At 37.7% G+C, this 16216-nt stretch overlaps 1 pseudogene across 1 annotated transcript; it reads left to right on the top strand.

The window, feature by feature from the left end:
* Positions 1-2026: 2026 nt before the first annotated feature.
* On the top strand, positions 2027-13484 carry LOC308550946 (kelch-like protein 42 pseudogene; annotated as a pseudogene). Its single transcript has 3 exons — positions 2027-2192; positions 12636-13096; positions 13284-13484. The product of its transcript is annotated as a kelch-like protein 42 pseudogene (transcript).
* The last annotated feature ends 2732 nt before the right edge of the window (positions 13485-16216 follow it).

Here is a 16216-nt window from a genome sequence, read left to right as displayed (position 1 = left end):
GTGTCCTTCTTTATCTCTTCTTATAGCCTTGATTTTAAGTCCTATTTTGTCATATTTAAGTATTGCTACCCAAGATTTTTTTTCTTTCCATTTGCATGAAATATCTTTTTCCACCTCTTTATTTTTAGTCTGTGTGTATCTTTTGTGCTAAGGTGGGTCTCTTTCAGATAGCATATACATGGGTCTTGTTTTCTGATCCATTAATTTACCTTATGTTTTTTTTATTGGAGCATTTAAGTTATTTAAACTTAAAGTGGTTATTTATAAGTACGCATTTATTGTCATTTTATTTTTTAAACTATCTTCCTTTGTTTCTTCTCTTCCTCCTCCTCCTCCTCTTCCCCCTCCTCCTTCTTAAAGCAAGCCCTTTAACATTTTTTATAATAGTGTTTTGGTGGTAACAACTCCTTTAGCTTTTTCTTGTCTGGGAAGCTCTTTATTTCTCCTTCAATTTTAAATGTTAACCTTGATGGGTAAAGTAGCCTTTGTTTTAGACCCTTGTTTTTAATCCCTTTGAATATTTCATGGCAATCCCTTCTGTCCTGAAATGTTTCTTTTGAAAAATCAGCTGACAGCCTTATGGGAACTCTCTTGTAGGTACTGGCTGCTTTCTCTTGTACCCTTTACAACTCCCTCTTTGTCTTTAACTTTTGGCATTTTAATTATGATGTGTCTTCCTGTGGGCCTCTTTGGGTCCATCAGGCTTGGGACTCTCTGCACTTCTTAGACTTGTACATATTTTTCCTTCACCAGGTTAGGGATATTTTCAGACATTACTTCTTCAAATAAGCTCTCTATCCCTTGCTCTCTCTTTTCTCCTTCTGGTTCCCCTATGATGCAGATGTTATGCTTCATACTTTCCCAAAGGTGCATTAAACTATCTTCATTTTTAAGTCTTTTTTATTTTTGCTGCTCTGATTGTGTGTGTGTGTGTGTGTGTGTGTGTGTGTGTGTGTATGTGTGTGTGTTTTAACTTGTGTTCCAAATCACTGATTCAGCCCTTTGCTTCACTGAGCCTGCTGTTTATTCCTTCTAGTGTATTCTTTATTTCAGGTATGGCGTACTTAATTTCTGACTGGTCCTTTTTGCAGTTTCTGTATTCTTTTTCATGCTGTTGAGCATCCTTAGAATCATTACTTTGAACTTTCTATCTGCTAAATTGCTTACTTCCACTTCATTTAGTTATTCTTCTGGAAAATTCTCTTGTTCCTTCATTTGTGGCCTGTTTCTTTGTCTTCCTATTTTGGTTGCCTATTTGTGTTTGTTTCTATGTATTATGTAGATCTGCTATGATCCCCAGTCTTGGCTGGGTGGCCTTATATAGTAGGTGACCTGTGGAACCCAGAGGTGGTCTCCTTGATCACCAGAACTTCATGCTCTGAGAATGCCCCTTGTGTATGCTGTGTGGGCCCTCTTGTTGGAATTGTATCTTGATTTCTATTGGTCTATTCTTTCATGGGATTGACCCTCAGGCTGGATGAGAGTGAGGCTCAGTGACCAACACAGTATGCAGCCTGCTGTGCAGTTGATGATCATGTGAAGTGGAATTTACCTCAGGAGTGTTTGGTGTCTGCCAATATCTCCCTATGGATATGATGCTTGTGAAGTTTATTGGAGCCTGCTCTGTTGTTGTCTGAAGCTGGCCACTGGGTGTATTGATTCTGGGCCTCTTCTGAGGGACTCAGGTGCAGGACAGTGTCAGATGCTGTCCTTAACTGGCACTGAGCAACCTGTTTGGAGCTATCAGCAATCCACAGATTATGGCTCCCTCTGCTGGACCTGGGTGAGTGCAGAAAGGACCAAACTGTGCACCAAGATCTGCTTTTACAGGTGTCCTGCCCTGGAGCAGGACAGGCAAAAACTCAAAGCTCCTAGAGATCTGCCTCTGTCTGCAGGCTGTCTGTTAGTCTCAGTAACTTAAAGGGCCTCCACCTGTAGTCTTCAGCAGGGCATAAGCTCCACAAGGTGGGGCAAGAGGGCTTTCAATAGATGGTGATATTTCTCCCCTACCCCAGGTTAATGTTGCATGGATGGGAAAACTCTGCCTAAGAAAGATGTCCTCTGCAGCACGGGGGAATGGCTCCGCACAGGGATCCTGGCAGCTGTCCTCTCAGCTCTCTCCTCAGAGCCACCAAACACAGACTCTTTATGCAGCTCTAGTCCACTCTACCCTTCCTCTGCAAGAGCCCAAGGTGAGTGGCTGCAAACAAAAATTTGTGCTTTGGCCCTTTAAGAGGATGCCTGCATTTCTAGCCATCTCTCCCTGGCAGATAAAAAACCCACTGCTTTTCAAAGCCAGATGTTATATGGGCACCTTTCCCAGGTCTGGTGCTCTGGGCTGGGGAGCCCATCTTAGTGTTTAGACCCAACACTTCTAAGAGGCACTCCTTCTGTTGAGATATCCCTCTGGAATTTAAGCTCCTGCCTGTGGGAGCCTGACCAGGCACCTCGTGTGTCCGCACTTCTACCAATCTTGATGTGGCCTGCTCTTTAAGTCCTTTGTTATAAGTTTTCTCTCCATTTAGTCTTCAGTTGTTTATTCGGGGTGATTTTTCTTATTTTAGATGTATTCCCGTTTGGTCCTGGGATAAGGTCAATGTAGCCTCCACCTAATCTACCACCATCTTGGAAACCATCCCTATGTCATTTATTTTCAAGGCTAGGCTTTCTGCTGTTGATGTGACAAAAACAAGTATTTCTGGGGATAGGAAAAGGATTGGGGATAGCACAAGAGGGTTCCTCTGTGATGATTAAACCATTGTGTGTTTAATTGTGGTGTCAGTTACATAAACCCATATGAGTGACAAAATTGCACATACATAACTACAAATATGTACACTAATGAATACACTTAAAAACTGGTGAACTCTACTTAAGGTATGTATATTGTACCAATATAAATTTCTTGGTACTGTTATTGTATTATACTATACAATATTATACATATCATATCATTACATATATTAAAAATATCATATAATATAGCAGATATTATCTTTGCACAAAACAAGGTAAAGTGTTAATAAAACTTTTCTGTAATATTTAAAATTATATTTATTTGAGATATATTTGCATAGCATATATTTTGCCCTTTTAAAATGTACGATATAATACTTTGTGCTACCTAGAGTTGTGCAACCATTAATACAATCAATTCTCAAAACATTTTATCTCCCCAAAATGAAACCATGTACCCTTTAGCCATCACCTATCAATGTCTAATTTTCCCCACCTAGCCAATCATTAATTTACTGTCTATCTCTATTGATTTTCCTGTTATAGAAATTTCACATGAATAAAATAATACCATAATATATGGGCTATTGTGACTGGCTTTTTTCACTTAGCATAATGTTTTCAAGGTTCATCTTTGTTATAATATGTATAAGTACTTCATGCTTTTATCGATGGAAATTATTCCATTTAATGAATATGCATTTTGTATATCTATTTATTAATTTGAGGGCATTTGCATTTTTTCTACTTTTTGTCAATTAAGAATAATGCCCTATATACATTTATGTACAAGTTTTTGTACTGATATATGCTTTTCTTAACTTTATTTTTATCGTTTACACTATTATAGTTGTCCTGCTCCCCTGCTCCCCACTTTGTCCACCTTCACTTAGCCACTGCCCTCCCCTTGCCTCTGGCCATCAAAACACTGTGGCCTGTGTCTATGTGTCATGCATGTATGTTCCTTGGCTAATCTCTTCACCTTTTATCATCAACACCTCCCCGCCCCGTTCCATGTACCCATGCCTCTGTTTTTATTTTCTTCATCAGATTATTTGTTCATTAGGTTTCACATTTAAGTGAGATCATATGGTATTTGTCTTTCTCTGACAGGCTTATTTCACTTAGCATAATAATCGCCAGTTCCATCCATGCTGTCGCAAAAGGTAAGAGTTCCTTCTTTTTTATTAGTATTTTATTGTGTAAATACACCACAACTTTTTTATCTATTCATCTACTGATGGGCATTTAGGATGTTTCCAGATCTTGGCTATTGTAAATAATGCTGCTATGAGCATAGGGGTTCATATATTCTTCCTGATTGGTGTTTGAGGATTCTTAGGATATATTTTCAGAAGTGGGATCACTGGGTCAAGAGGTAGTTCCATTTCTAAATTTTGGAAGAAACCCTATACTGTTTTTCACAGTGACTGCACCAGTCTGAATCCCCACCAACAGGGAAGGAGGATTCCCTTTTCCCCAAATCCTCACCAGGACTTCTTGCTTGTCGACATATTGATGGTAGGCATTTGGGTACATGTGAGGTAATATCTAATTGAGATTTTAATTTGCATCTGTCTGATGATTAATATGTTGAGCATTTTTTCATATGTCTATTGGCGATTTGTATGTCCACTTTGGAGAAGTGTATATTCATGTTCTTTGCCCTTTTTAAATTTAGATTGCTAGTCTTCCCAATGTTGAGTTATATAAGTTTTATGTATATATTTGAAATTCACCCCTTATCATATGTCTTATTGGCAAATATGTTCTCCCATACAGTGTGCCCCCTTTTCATTCTGTTGATCATTTCTCTTTCTGAGCAGAAGCTTTTTAGTTAAATGTAGTCCCATTTATTTTTTTGTTTGTTTCCCTTGCCATAGGAGATATATAGGCAAAAATATTGCTATGAGACATGTCTGAGATTTTACTGCTTATTTTTTCCCCCAGGATTTTTATGGCTTTGTGACTTATAGTTAAATTTTTTATTCATTTTGAGCTGATTCTTTTGTATGGTGTAAGTTGGTGGTGTAGTTTTATTTATTTATTTTTTCGCATGTACCTGTCCAATTTTCCCAGCACCATTTATAGAAGGGACTGTGTTTACCTCTCTTGCCTCCTTTGTCAAATATTAATTGCCCATAGGTGAATGGGTTTATTTTGGGGCTCTCTATTCTGTTCCATTGCTTTATATGCTTGTTCTTATGCCTGTACCAGGCTGTTTTCATTACAATGGCCTTGTAGTATAGTTTGATATCAGGAATTGTGACAACCCCAACTTTGTTCTTTTTCCTCAAGATTGCTGAGGCTATTCAGAGTCTTTTTTTGGTTCCATATAAGTTTTTGGAATATTAGTTCTAGATTTGTGAAATATGCCACTGGCACTTTAATAGGCATTAGATTGAATCTAAAGATTGATTGGGGAAGATCCAAGATGGCGGAGGACTGAGTGGAAGCTACACTGACACTCTCCCAGGACCAATCTGGATTTACAACTAAAACATAGAAAAACCATCCTGAAAACCAACTGAAGACTGGCTGGAGAGCACCCTCATAGCCAAGGAGGAAAAGTGGAGACTGCATAGAGACTCGTAGGAAGTATGGACACAAGAGGGCTAGCTGGGCTCCCACAGGCAGCAGATGAACTTGCTGAGGTATATCTCAGCTGTGGGGGGTTCCCACTGAGGACTCTAGGGTCTAAATTCCAGGCTGGGCTTCCCAGCCAATAGCACCAGAATGAGAAAGGTTCCTATATGACATCTAGCCATGAAAAGCAACTGGGTTTCTGTCTGCCAGGGAGAGGCAGCTGGAACTGCATGCACCCTCTTAAAGAGTCAACATAAAGTTTCCTGTGCAGCCACTTACCTTGGGTTCCAACAAAGGGAGAGTGGCATGGACTGGAGTTGTATAGGGAGAGTCTGGGGTTGTGGGCTCTGGAGGGTAAGATTAGGGGATGCCTGTCTGCATTCCTGTGCTGAGTCATTCTGCCAGATTGTGGAGGACAACTTTCTTGGGTGGCCAATTTTTGACTTTTACCTGAGAGGAGAAGCAATCGCCCCACACTGCTGGAAAGCCTGTCACCCTACCCAGAGGAGTTTTTACTGCCTGAGGTTTGTTAAGAGACTGATAACAACCAGCTGCCCCACCCTGTGGAGCTAATACAGCCTGAAGTTCATTAAAAGAATCAATCAGTCTGCAGGTAGAGGCAGACTTCAGAGTGCTTTGAGTCTTTAGCTGATCTCCTTTGGGACCCAGGCCTTAGAAAAGCAGACTTTGCTGTGCATCTTAGTTCTATCCAAAAGCATCCAGCCCCATCAGAGGAGACCTCAAATGGAGGGTTGTTGATAGCTCCAAACAAGGTAATCATGGCCAGTCACAAACTGCAACTGACATTGGCCTGTACCAGAGACCCACCAAAAAGACTGAGAGTCCTAACAGTTCTACCTAATAATTAGAAACAAACCCAAAAAGGTAGCCAAAATGGGGAGACCAAAAAACAATCCCTAAATGAAAGAATGAGAGAAGTCTCCAGAAAAAAGTTCAATGAAAAGGAGATAAGCAATCTCTCAGATGTAGAGTTCAGAATACTGATTTTATGGATGCCTAACAGTATGAAAAAAGATATGGAAACTATGAAAAATGACCAGTTATAAGTGAAGAATGACATAGAAGAAATAAAGAATACACTGGAAGAAATAAACAGCAGATTAGAGAAAGCTGAGGGTTGGATCAGTGAATTAGAAGAAAGGGTAGAAAAAATGACTCAATCAGATTCCCTAAAACAAAAAAACAATTTAAAAAAAGGTGGATAGTCTAAGGAAGCTGTGGGACAACATGAAATGTAACAGTATTTATTGTATAGGAGTGCCAGAGGAGGTCAAATGTAAGCAGGGGTCAGAGAACATGTTTGATGAAATAATAGCAGAAAACTTCCTTAACCTGGTGAAAGAAAATGTCACACAAGTTCAGGAGGCACAGAGAGTCCCAAGCAAGAAGAAACTAAAGAGGTCCAGGCCCAGACACATAATAATTAAAATGCCAAGAATTCAAGACAAAAAGAGAATCTTAAAGGAAGCTAGAGGAAAGCAATCTGTTACATACAAAGGAGCCTCCATAAGACTGTCATCTGACTTCTCATCAGAAACTCTACAGGCCAGAAGGGAATGGCATGAATTACTCAAAGTAATGCAAAACAAGGATCTGAAACCAAGACTACTCTATCCAGCAGGATTATCAATCAAGATAGAGGGTGAAATAAAGAGCTTCCCAGACCAAAAAAAAAGGCTAAAGGAGTTTATCAGTACAAAACCAGCATTACAGGAAATGTTAAAGGGACTGCTATAATTAGAAGTAGAAATGATGGGAATGAGAAACATAAGAATAAAGAAAAAAAGTGGCAGTAGATAACTATCTTTCAGTAATAACCTTAAATGTAAATGGATTAAATGCCTCAATAAAAAGATGCAGGGTGGCTGAATGGATAAGAAAATATGACCCAAATATTTGCTGTCTACAAGATACCCACCTCAGAACAAAAGACTCATACAGGATGAGAGTGAAGGAATGGAAAAAAATTGTCCATGCAAATGGAAATGAAAAAAAAAGCTGGGGTAGCAATACTCATATCGGACAAAATAAACTTCAAAATGAAGACCATAATGAGAGACAAGAAAATTTATTACATAATACTAAAGGGATCAATCCAACAAGAGGATATAACCCTGATAAACATATATGCACCCAATATAGGAACACCTAAATTTATTTAAAAACTTCTAGAGGACTTTAAGGGAAAGAATGACAGCAATACAGTCATACTAAGGTATTTTAACACCCCACTACCTTCACTGGATAGTCCTTCCAAACAAAAAATTAACAAGGAAAGAGTGACCCTAAATGACACACTAGATCAGATGGATTTAACTGACATTTACAAAACATTCTACCCCAAAGATGCATGGAACATTCTCAAGTGCCCATGGAACATTCTCAAAGATAGACCTCAAGTTAGGAAACAAAATAAGTCTCTAGAAGTTCAAGAAGATTGAAATCATATCAAGAATCTCCTCAGATCACAGTGGCATGAAATTATAAATCAACACAATAAACACACTAAAAACATTCAATCACATGGAGGCTAAAAATCAAGTTTTTTAACAATGAATGGGTTACCAAAGAGATCAAAAAGAAATCAAAAACTTCCTGGAAACAAATGAAAATGGACATAAAACAACTCCAAATCTATGGGACACAACGAAAGCAGTCCTGAGAGGGAAGTTCATAGCACTATAAGGAGAAATCAAAAACAAGAAAAGCTTATAATATACTTTCTAACCCTAGATCTTAAAAACTTAGAAAGGGAACAACAAGAAAAGCCCAGATTAAATAGAAGGAAAATAATAAAGATCAGAGTGGAAATAAATGACATAAAGACTAAAAAAACAGTACAAAAGATCAATAAAACCAAGAGCTGGTTCTTTGAAAAGATAAAAAAGATTGATGAACCTTTAGCCAGACTCATCAAGAAACAAAGAGAGAGGCCCCAAATAAACAAAATCAGAAACAAAAGAGGTGAAATAACAACTGATTCAACAGAAGAAAAAAAAAGGATTGTAAGAAAATGCTATGATCAACTATATGCCACCAAGCTGGACAACCTGGATGAAATGGGTAAATTCCTAGAAAAATACAACCTTCCAGAACTCAATCAGGAAGAGTCAGAAAGCCTGAACAGGGCAATAACTGCTGATGGAGTTGATGCAGTAATCAAAGGGTTCTGAGCACACAAAAGCCCTGGCCAATATAGCTTCACAGAGGAGTTTTTCCAAACATTCAAAGAAGAATTAACACCTATCATTCTCAAACTATTTCAAAAAATCCAAGAGGAAGGAACACTTCCAAACTCTTTTTACGAGGCCAACATTAGTCTAATTCCAAAGCCAGATAAAGACACTACAAAGAAATAGAATTACAGGCCAATATCCCTGATGAACATAGATGCTAAAATCTTCAAGAATACATTAGCAAATCGGATCCAGCAATATATTAAAATGATCATACACCATGACCAAGTGGGATTTATGCCCAGGATGCAAGGCTGGTACAATATTCCCAGATTAATAAATGTGATACATCACATAGACAAATTGAAAGACAAAAATCACATGATCATATCAATAGATGCAGGAAAAGCATTCAATAAAATCCAACACCCATTTTTGCTAAAAACTCTCAGCAAAGTGCGAGTAGAGGGATCATACCTCAACATAATAAAGACCATATATGACAAACCTACAGCCAATATCATACTCAATGGGCAAAAATTAAAAGCATTTCCCCTAAGAACAAGAACAAGACAAGGGTGTCCACTTTCACCACTCTCATTCAACATAGTACTGGAAGTCCTAGCCACAGCAATCAGACAAGAAGAAGACATAAAAGGCATACAAGTTGGACAGGAGGAAGTAAAATTGTCATTATTTGCAAATAACATGATATTATACATAGAAAATCCTAAAGACCCCACAAAAAAATTCTACATTTAATAAATGAGTTTAGCAAGGTAGCAGGATACAAAATTAATACCCAGAAATCGATGACATTTTTATACACCAATAATGAACTCTCAGAAAAATAAACTTAAAAAAACAGTACCATTTACCATTGCAACTAAAAAAATAATCTTAGTTTTTATAAACTTAACCAAAGATGTAAAAGACCTGTACTCGGAAAACTGCAGGACACTGAAAAAAGAAATAGAGGAAGATATAAACAAATGGAAAAATATACCATGTTCATGAATTGGAAGAATTAACATCATAAAAATGTCCATACTACTAAAACAATCTATAGACTCAATGCAGTTCATGTCAAAATACCAACAGCATATTTCACAGATCTAGAACAAACACTGCAGAAATTTATATGGAACAAAAAAACACCCCGAAGAGCCACATCAATCTTTAAAAAGAAAAACAAAGTTGGAGGGATCACAATACCAGATATCAAGTTATACCACAAAGCCAAGGTAACCAAAATAGCCTGGCACTGGCACAAGAACAGACATATAGATCAGTGGAACAGAACAGAGAACCCAGAAATTGACCCATGCCATTATGGTCAATTAATATTTGACAAAGGAGGCAAGAACATGCAATGGAGTAAAGACAATCTCTTTAATAAATGGTGTTGGGAAAATTGGACAGGTATGTGCAAAAAAATGAAACTAGACCACCAACTTACACCATACACAAAAGTGAATTCAAAATGGATAAAAGACTTAAATGTAAGACATGAAACCATAAATATGCTAGAGGAAAACATAGGCAGCAAAATCTCAGGCATCTCTTGTGGCAATGTTTGCTGATACATCTCCTAGGGCAAGAGAAACTAAGGAGAAAGTAAACAAATGGGCCTGCATCAAAATAAAAAGTTTCTGCACAGTAAAAGAAACCATCAATAAAATGAAAAGGGAGCCCACTATGTGGGAGAACATATTTGCCAATGACACATCTGATAAAGGGTTAATAACCAAAATATATAAGGAACTCATACAACTTAACAAAAAAAGACAATCCAATTTAAAAATGGGGAAATGACCTAAATAGACACTTCTCCAAAGAGGACATACAAATGGTTAAGAGACATATGAAAAAATGCTCAACATTGCTAATTATCAGAGAGATGCAAATTAAAACCACAATGAGGTATCACTTCACACCTGTCAGAATGGCTACCATCAACAAACAACAAGTGCTGTCAAGGGTGTGGAGAAAAGGGAACCCTAGTACACTGCTGGTGGGAATGCAGACTGGTGCAGCCACTAATGGAAAGCAGTATGGATTTTCCTCGAAAGTTTAAAAATTGACCTGCCATTTGACCCAGTGATCTCACTTTTAAGAATATATCCTAAGAAACCTGAAACACCAACCACAAAGAACTTATGCACCTCTATGTTCATAGCAGCACAAGATCAAGAAACAGCCCAAATGCCCAACAGTAGATGAGTGGATAAAAAAGCTGTTGGGACATTCACACCATGCTATGCAGGTGTAAAAAAGAAGGATCTTTTATCCTTTGAGACAACATGGAGGGAACTAGAAAGTATTATGTTCTGTGAAATAAGCCACTCAGACAAAGACAAGTACCACATGATTGCACTTATATGTGGAATATAACAAACAAAATACAATAAACTGATGAACAAAATGGATCCGGAGACATAGAAGCATGGAAAAGACTGAGGAATCTCAGAAGGAAGGTGGTGAGGGGGGAGTGGGTGGGGAGAGATTAATCAAAGAACTTATATGTTTATAAGAATAACTCATGGACACATTCACTGGCCTGGGGAAGGCTTCTGGGTGGGATGGATGCGGAGTGGAGGAGATCAATGGGAGGTAAAAAGGGGACATCTGTAATATTTTCAACAGTAAAGATAAAGAAACTTAAAAAAAAGTCATGAGACTTTTATCTAGTGTCTGAAGCCTGTGAGCAGCATTTAATTCTATTCCTGAATATGGGGCTTAAAACCATTTTATTTCTCTTTCTAAAAATAGTTCAATGCTTGGCAGGCATGGCTCAGTGGTTGAGGGTCAACCTATGAACCAGAAGGTCATGGTTTGATTTCTATCAGGGCACATGCCTGTGTTATAGGCCCTATCCCCAGTTGGGGGTGAGCAGGAGGCAGCCAATCAATGATTCTCTCTCATCATTGATATTTCTATCTCTCCCTCTCCCTTTTTCTCTCTGAAATCAATAAAAACATGGTTAAAAAATAATTCAATGTTATGACAGGTGAGTACTTGTTGATATAAGTATTTGTTGACTTAACATGTATAACTACCCTCAGAATGCTGCATCAAAATATATTTGTAATCAGTTAAGTGCTTACCTGCCCACCTTACATGTTTTGAGGCACCATATAAGATGCTCTCCTATGGGGGAAGAAGAACATTGGTCTCCTTGGGTGCGCTCATGTTAATGGGATCTCTGAACCACACTTTGCATATGCCTGTCTGTGTAAGCAGTGCTGGTGTGTATCTAGGATTGAGCCTACCTACGTGGTAGGAAGAATGAAATCAACATTCTGAGTACAGAGAGACAGTGGGGTGGGTGCTTTTCTCCCTTAACACTTGGTCTTGCTCCTGAAAAGAAGGTATTGAGTTTAGTGTAAACAAAGTATCTTTGATTCTGGTGTAAGGCTTAGCAAGTCAGTCCTTGTATTGAATTGCTTATCTTCATTTGCTAAAGTTTGGAGAATGCACCATTCTTGTGGACTTTAGGGGACAAGACTGAAATTTGAGATGCTATTTGGTCATTCCTCTGTCCCCAGGCAGAATGGTACCCAACTTGGAGAGTGAATTTTCTTCAACTGCCCAACAGATTCCACACTCTCTTCGGCAGTTCATGCCATAATTTTATTTCTTTTTTTTTCTTTTTTTTAATTTTTATTTTTGTTTAAAATATTACAGATGTCCCTTTTTCTCCCCAATGACCCATTCCACCCCGTCCCTTCCCCCTCCCCAGTCTCTCTCCCCACCATTGTCCGTGTCCTTGGGTTGTGCATATATGCATATAAATTCTTTGGTTACCTCTCCCCCTCCACCCACCTGCCCTCCTCCATCCCTCTGACATTTGTCAGTCTCATCTATGCTTCCATGTCATTGAATCTATTCTGTTCATCAGTTTATTAAGTTTTTTAGATTCCACGTATAAGTGAGATCATGTGATATTTGTCTTTCGCTGCCTGGCTTATTTCACTTAGCATAATATTCTCCAGGTCCATCCATACTGTCCCAAAGGGTATGAGATTCTTCTTCTTTACAGTTGTGTAGTATTCTATTTTATTTCTTAATGATCCAAAGAACTGCCTCCTTGGGCCCTTGTGTTCTGTCTTTCAGGTCTAACTTCAAACTTGTGGCTGTTAATTCAAAACTCTGCCATTGGTGGGCAGGTTGTTTCCAATGTTGAGTGTTACAATCCTGAGCACGATGTGTGGAATTTTGTGGCACCCTTACCAAATCCTCTGGCTGAGTTCTCTGCATGTGACTGTAAGGTGAATATTTATGTCATTGGAGGATACACGACCAAAGACTGGAACAGGAACATTTTTCAGTACTGCCCCTCGTCCAACATCTGGACCCGCTTTGAAACACGTGACATCGCAAGCAGCAGGTGGTATCAGTTGAGGAGATCATCTATATCATTGGGGGTGTCTCCACAAACTGGGGCCTAATCGGAGGAGCTGCCAGAGTGAGGACATGCTCACCACGCAGTCCTACAACACTGTAACACGACAGTGGCTCTACCTCAAGGTGAACATGTCTAAAAGGGGCCTTGCCCGGCCGGGCGTGGCTCAGCCGTTGAGCATCAACCTAAGATCCAGGCGATCAGGGTTTGATTCCCATTCAGGGCACATGCCCAGGTTGTGGGCTCGATCAATGACTCTCTCATCATTGATGCTTCTATCTCTCTCTCTTCCTCTCCTTCCTTCTCTCTGAAATCAATAAAAATATATTTTTTAAAAATAAATAAAAAATAAATAAAAGGGGCTTTAACTTGACTTGTGCACTTCCTAACGATGGCATCTACGTCATGAGCCAAGATGCGACCCTGTCGACCAACTTGGAGCGTCGTGTTTTCCTCAAGTACAACATCTCTGCAGATAGTTGGGAAGCATTTAGGTGTTTTCCAGCCTTTGGACATAATTTGCTCATTTCCTCTATCTGCCCAATAAAAGGGAAACATGAGTGAAAAAAATAAATAAAAATAAAGATTGATTGGGGGTAGTATGGACTTTTTAATGATGTTAATTCTTCCAATCCATGAACACAGTATATGCTTCCACTTGTATCTTCCTCTATTTTCTTTTTCAATGTACTATAGTTTTCCCAGTACAGATTTTTACTACCTTGGTTAAACTTATTCCTGGGTACCTTATTTTTTTGTTTCAGTAGTAAATGGGATTGTTTTCTAAATTTCTCTTTCTGATAGTTCATTATTGGTGCATAAAAATGCCACTGATTTCTGAATATTAATTTTGAATATGGCCACTTTGCCAAATTTATTCATTAGATCTAGTAGTTTATTGGTAAAATCTTTAGGGTTTTCTATGTAAATTATCATGCCATCTGTGAATAATGACAGTTTTATTTTCACCTTTCCAAAATAGGTGCCTTTTATTTCTTTTTCTGGTCTGATCACTGTGGCGAGTGGTGAAAGCAGATATCCCTGTCTTGTTCGTGATCTTAAGGGAATCACTTGTAGTTTTTGCCCATTGAGTACAATGTTGGCTGTAAACTTTTTCACATATGCTCTTTATTATGTCGTGGTATAATCCCTCTATTAGTACTTTGCTCAGAGTTTTTATTATAAATGGATACTGGATAATATTAAATGCTTTTTTTCTGCATCTTTTATATAATTGTGATTTTTATCTTTCTTTTTGTTTATTGATTTGCAATTATTGTACCTGCTTTGCATCCCCAGTGTAAATCATGCTCAATCATGGTGTATATTTTTAATGTATTCTCGATCCGGATTGCTAATATTTTGTTGAGGATTTTAGCATCTATGTTTATCAGGGATATTGGCCTATAATTTTCTTTCTTTATAGTGTCTTTATCTGTCTCAGGAATACAGATAATGCTGGCCTTGTGAAATGAGATTGGAAGTCTTCCCTCCTCTTGTATTTTTTGGAATAATTCTAGAGTGATAGGCGTTAGTTCTTCCTTGAATGTTTGATAAAATTCTCATGTGAGGTCATCGGGTCCAGGACTTTTATTTGCTTGGGTTTGTTTTATTACTGCTTCAATTTATTAGTTGTAGTTGGTCTATTCAGATTCTTCCTGATTCAGTTATGGAAGATTGTATGTGTCCAGGAATTTATCCATTTTGTCCAGATTGTTCAATATGATAGCATATAGTTGTTTGTAATATTTTCTTACACTCCTTTGTATTTTTTTGGTGTTAGTTGTTATTTCTCCTTTATTTCTGATTTTATTTATTTGAGTTCCCTCTCTTTTTTTCTTGATGAGTCTGATTAAAAGTTCATCAATTCTCTGGTCCATTTGGCTCAATGATTAGAGTATCAGACTGTGGACCAAAGGGTCACAGGTTCAATTGCAGGTCAAGGGTGCACACCTCACTCAGTTGCAGACTTGATCCCTGGCTCTGGTTGGGGCACATGTGGGTGGCAACCAATTGATGTGTCTCTCATATCAGTCTTTGTCTTTTTCTCCCTCTTTCCTCCTTTCCTCCCTCCCTTACATTTTCTCTAGAAAAAAAATCAATGGAAAAGATATGCTTGGGTGAGGATTAAAAAACAAAAACAGTTCATTAATATTTTTATCTTTGAAAAGAACAAGCTCTTGGTGTCATTGATATTTTGTTTTATTTTTTAAATCTCTATGTCATTTATTTTAGTTGTGATCTTTATTATTTCTTTTCTTCTAATTACTCTGGGTTTTGTTTGTTGTTCTTTTTCCAGTTCTTTTAGACGTAGGGTTAGATTGTCTATTTGAGATTTTTCTTGCTTCTTAAGGTAGGTCTGTAATGCTATGAAATCCCCTCTCAGGGCTGATTTTGCTCTTTTACATAGATTTGGGGGTTTTGTGTGTTAATTTTCATTTGTTTTCAGGTAATTTTTTTATTTCCTCCTTGTTCTCATGGTTAACCCATTCATTGTTTAGTAACATGCTATTTAGCTTCCATGTGTTTAAATGTTTTTCAGTTTCTTTATTGTAGTTGATTTCTAATTTCATGCCACTGTGATCCAAGAAAATGCTTGGTATGCTTTGAGTCTTCTTGAATTTGTTAAGGCTTATTTTGTGCCTTAACATGTGGTCTGTCTTTGAGAATGTTTCATGTGCACTTGAAAAGAATGTATATTCTGTGGCTTTGAAATGAAATGTTCTGTAAATATCAATTAAATTCATCTGATCTAGTGTGTTGTTTAAGGTCGCTGTTTCCTTGTTGAGTTTTTTTGTCTGGTAGATTTATCCTTTGATGATAGCAGGGTGTTAAAATCCCCTACTATGACTGTATTGCTGTTGATCTCTCCCTTAAAATCCACCAAGATTTTTTTTATATATTTAGGTGCTCCTATATTGAGTGCATATATGTTTACAAGGCTTATATCCTCTTGTTGGATCATTCCCTTTAGTATTATGTAGTGACTGTCATTTTCTCTTGTTATGGTCTTTGATTTGAAGTCTATTTTGTCAGATATGAATATTGCTATCCTAGCTTTTTTTTGTTTCCATTTGCATGGAAATTTTTTCCCATCCCTTTACTTTCAGACAGTGTGAATCTTTTGTTCTGAGGTGGGTTTCTTGTAGACAGCATATATATGGGTCATGTTTTCTTATCCACTTAGCTACCCTATGTCTTTTAATTGGAGAATTTAGTCCATTTATATTTAAAGTTGTTATTCATAGGTATTTATTTATTGCTATGTTTCTTTCTATATATATTTCTTCCT

Source organism: Miniopterus schreibersii (genome assembly GCF_964146895.1).
Source record: "Miniopterus schreibersii genome assembly, chromosome: X".
NCBI classification, from domain to species: domain Eukaryota; kingdom Metazoa; phylum Chordata; class Mammalia; order Chiroptera; family Miniopteridae; genus Miniopterus; species Miniopterus schreibersii.
The sequence above is the reverse complement of the archived record's forward strand: the minus strand, read 5'-3'. Positions and strand labels throughout refer to the sequence as shown.